This window comes from Rhinoraja longicauda, unplaced genomic scaffold (genome assembly GCF_053455715.1).
Source record: "Rhinoraja longicauda isolate Sanriku21f unplaced genomic scaffold, sRhiLon1.1 Scf000448, whole genome shotgun sequence".
Lineage (NCBI taxonomy): Eukaryota > Metazoa > Chordata > Chondrichthyes > Rajiformes > Arhynchobatidae > Rhinoraja > Rhinoraja longicauda.
Window position 1 is genome coordinate 37,501 of NW_027601665.1, and position 5,000 is coordinate 42,500.

The window sequence follows — 5,000 nt, forward strand, 5'->3', positions numbered from 1 at the left end:
GGAGTCCCGGGGCCGTGAGAGAGAGAGAGCCTCATTAGCTGCTAGGTTCACCTCATTAGCTGCTAGCTAACGCGTCAGACCTTTTACATTCTTTAGAGGATTGAAACCTCAGGGCCTTTAACCCCCGTTCACCGTTTACACTCAACGATCCTTCCGAACAAAACCCTTACACATCTGTCCGTCCAACTGACCCCCGAGATACCTAACACGCAGATTAACACGTCAGCGGTGATCGGCGTGTCATAGAGGAGTCACAAAGACGGGCAAAATAGAGTGGTTGAATAAAAAATACTCACTCAATTGGCCGTGATTTAACGTAGCACACAATGATGCCAAGCCCATGCAAAGTCCAGTGGCCCAAGCAAACAAATAAGATAGATCTGGCTCGGCGTTCCTCATCTCCACATCGTCACCCAGCACGCCGACGCCCAATAACAATTCCCCCGCAAATTGTGCACCTCGAGCGGCAGTACTTTAAACGGCGCCGTCTTCGGCGTGGACGGCATGAACCAAGTCGGCAAGCATCGTCACCCAGCACACAGACGTCCACTAACAATTCCTCCCCCCTGCAAATTGCGCGCCGCGAACGGCAGTACTTTCAAGTATGCCGCCTTCGGCGGGGACATCGTGAACCAAATCGGCAGGCAGGCGTCGTCAGCCGGTCGACCGACCCCCAGTTGCATTGCCCCAACGGCCATTGTGCACTTCGAACAGAACAGTGCTTTTAAAATATTCCGCCTGCCGCGTGTACATCATGAAACAAATGGAAAGGACGAACCGGGCGTGCAACCGATGCACGGGAGAGTGACAGGTCGTCAAGCAAGTCCGTGGCAATCCGTCGGCCGACTCGGCCGCGGCCAGCAGAGGCGTTTTGGCCCGGGCGCGCCGAACTTTGCGCGCCCTCGGTATGCGTAACACTAGCACATGCCTTCAAAACTCACTACAAAATAACCCCAAAGTATGCCGCCTTCCCCGTGGGCCTTGTTACCAATATCTTGCCCTGCTTCCTGATGCCCTTATGGGGTCGGCTCTGTTCTTGCAGAACCCTCAGGTGGTGCAGAGTCTGGGCCATTTTATCAATATCTTGCCCTGATTCCTGATGCCCTTATGGGGTCGGCTCTGTTCTTGCAGAACCCTGAGGTGGTGCAGAGTCTGCGCCTTGTTATCAATATCTTGCCCTGCTTCCTGAAACCCTTATGGGGTTGGTTCTGTTACAAAACCCTCAGGTGGTGCAGAGTCTGGGCCACTTTATAAATAACTCTGCCTGCATTAGGGTCAGGGTCAGGGTTAGGGTTAGGGTTAGGGTTAGGGTTAGGGTTAGGGTTAGGGTTAGGGTTAGGGTTAGGGTTAGGGTTAGGGTTAGGGTTAGGGTTAGGGTTAGGGTTAGGGTTAGGGTTAGGGGTAGGGGTAGGGGTAGCGGGTAGGGGTAGGGGTAGGGGTAGGGGGTAGTTTGAACTACTGCCGCTCCAGGCGCGCACTGTGCGTGGGTAATTTTCAGTGGGCGTCGGTGTGCTGGGTGACGATGCCGCCCAGACTCTGCACCACCTGAGGGATCTGCAAGAACAGAGCCGAACCCGCAAGGGTATCGGGAAGCAGGGCAAGATATTGATAACAAGGCCCAGACTCTGCACCACCCGAGGGTTCTGCAAGAACAGAGCCGACCCCATAAGGGTATCAGGAAGCAGGGTGAGATAGTGACACCATTTGTAAAACCGGCAAATCCCACCCAGGAAACATTGCAAAAATTGGCCTCTAATGCTGGAACGTGGGTAAAGCCAAACAAACACGACACGTTTTAAAAGAACGTTACTAAAACAGCCTGGGATATGCCCATGACAAAGGATAGGCCGAACCTCACCAGAAAAAAAGAGAGGGAGACCACGGCAGAGCTGAGGGATAAACATGAGATGGTGATAAAACCAGCAGACGAGGGGAGCAGTAGGGTTACAAATTAATGTCAATATGGGGCCTGCTCCCACTGGGTAATAGACAAAAACATAGAACAGGGTGACAGGAGAGACTGGATAGCACAGAGGATAACCCGTGAGCGAAATAATGGGGTGTATGCAGTTCAATGTAAGGAGTGTACCTTACGGTACATAGGCGAAACAGGTAAAACAGCCTCAGCGGTGATCGACGTGTCAAAGAGGAGTCACAAAGACGGGCAAAATAAAGTGGTTGATTATAGACAATAGACAATAGACAATAGGTGCAGGAGTCGGCCATTCAGCCCTTCGAGCCAGCACCGCCATTCAATGCGATCATGGCTGATCACTCTCAATCAGTACCCCGTTCCTGCCTTCTCCCCATACCCCCTCACTCCGTTATCCTTAAGAGCTCTATCCAGCTCTCTCTTGAAAGCATCCAACGAACTGGCCTCCACTGCCTTCTGAGGCAGAGAATTCCACACCTTCACCACTCTCTGACTGAAAAGGTTCTTCCTCATCTCCGTTCTAAATGGCCTACCCCTTATTCTTAAACGGTGGCCCCTTGTTCTGGACTCCCCCAACATTGGGAACATGTTTCCTGCCTCTAATGTGTCCAATCCCCTAATTATCGTATATGTTTCAATAAGATCCCCCCTCATTCTTCTAAATACCAGTGTATACAAGCCCAATCGCTCCAGCCTTTCAACATACGACCGTCCCGCCATTCCGGGAATTAACCTAGTGAACCTACGCTGCACGCCCTCCATAGCAAGAATATCCTTCCTCAAATTTGGAGACCAAAACTGCACACAGTACTCCAGGTGCGGTCTCACCAGGGCCCGCTACAACTGTAGAAGGACCTCTTTGCTCCTATACTCAACTCCTCTGGTTACGAAGGCCAACATTCCATTGGCTTTCTTCACTGCCTGCTGTACCTGCATGCTTCCTTTCATTGACTGATGCACTAGGACATCCAGATCTCGTTGAACTCCCCCTCCTCCTAACTTGACACCATTCAGACAATAATCTGCCTTTCTACTCTTACTTCCAAAGTGAATAACCTCGCACTTATCTACATTAAACTGCATCTGCCATGTATCCGCCCACTCACACAACCTGTCCAAGTCATCCTGCAGCCTTATTGCATCTTCCTCACAATTCACACTACCCTCCAGCTTAGTATCATCTGCAAATTTGCTAATGGTACTTTTAATCCCTCCGTCTAAGTCATTAATGCATATCGTAAATAGCTGGGGTCCCAGCACCGAACCTTGCGGTACCCCACTGGTCACTGCCTGCCATTCCGAGAGGGACCCATTTATACCCACTCTTTGCTTTCCGTCTGTCAACCAATTTTCTATCCATGTCAGTACCCTACCCCCAATACCACGTGCCCTAATTTTGCCCACTAATCTCCTATGTGGGAGCTTGTCGAAGGCTTTCTGAAAGTCGAGGTACACCACGTCCACTGACTCTCCCCTGTCAATTTTCCTAGTTACATCCTCAAAACATTCCAGTAGATTTGTCAAGCATGATTTCCCCTTCGTAAATCCATGCTGACTCGCAATGATCCTGTTACTGCTATCCAAATGCTCAGCAATTTCGTCTTTTCTAATTGACTCCAGCATCTTCCCCACCACTGATGTCAGACTAACTGGTCTATAATTACCCGTTTTCTCTCTCCCTCCCTTCTTAAAAAGTGGGATAACATTTGCTATCCTCCAATCCACAGGAACTGATCCTGAATCTATATAGAACATTGAAAAATGATCTCCAATGCTTCCACTATTTCTAGAGCCACCTCCTTAGGTACCCTGGGATGCAGACCATCAGGCCCTGGGGATTTATCAGCCTTCAGTCCCATCAGTCTACCCAAAACCATTTCCTGCCTAATGTGGATTTCCTTCAGTTCCTCCATCACCCTAGGTTCTCCGGCCCCTAGAACATTTGGGAGATTGTGTGTATCTTCCTCAGTGAAGACAGACCCAAAGTAACGGTTTAACTCGTCTGCCATTTCTTTGTTCCCCATAATAAATTCCCCCGTTTCTGTCTTCAAGGGACCCACATTTGCCTTGACTATTTTTTCCCTCTTCACGTACCTAAAAAAACTTTTGCTATCCTCCTTTATATTATTGGCTAGTTTACCCTCGCACCTCATCTTTTCTCCCCGCATTGCCTCTTTAGTTAACTTTTGTTGCTCTTTAAAAGAGTCCCAATCCTCTGTCTTCCCACTCTTCTTTGCTATGTTATACCTCCTCTCCTTAATTTTTATGCTGTCCCTGACTTCCCTTGTCAGCCACAGGTGTCTCTTACTCCCCTTAGAGTCTTTCCACCTCTTTGGAATAAATTGATCCTGCAACCTCTGCATTATTCCCTGGAATACCTGCCATTGCTGTTCTACCGTCTTCCCTGCTAGGGCCTCCTTCCAGTCAATTTTGGCCAGCTCCCGCCTCATGCCTCTGTAATCCCCTTTGCTATACTGTAATACAGACACTTCCGATTTTCCCTTCTACCTTTCCATTTGCAGAGTAAAACTTATCGTGTTGTGATCACTGCCTCCTAACGGCTCTTTTACCTCTAGTCCCCTTATCAGATCAGGATCATTAAAAACACTCACTCTATTGGCCGTGATTTAACCTAGCACACAGTGTTGCAAAGCCCATGCAAAGTCCAGTGGGCCAAGCAAACAAATAAGATAGATCTGGCTCGGCGTTCCACATCTCCACATCGTCACCCAGCACGCCGACGCCCATTAACAATTCCCCCGCAAATTGTGCACCTCGAGCGGCAGTACTTTAAACGGCGCCGTCTTCGGCGTGGACGGCATGAACCAAGTCGGCAAGCATCGTCACCTAGCACACAGACGTGCACTAACAATTCCTCCCCCCGCAAATTGCGCGCCGCGAACGGCGGTACTTTCAAGTATGCCGCCTTCGGCGGGGACATCGTGAACCAAATCGGCAGGCAGGCGTCGTCAGCCGGTCGACCGACCCCCAGCTGCATTTCCCCAACGGACATTGTGCACTTCGTACAGAACAGTGCTTTTAAAATATTCCGCCTGCCGCGTGGACA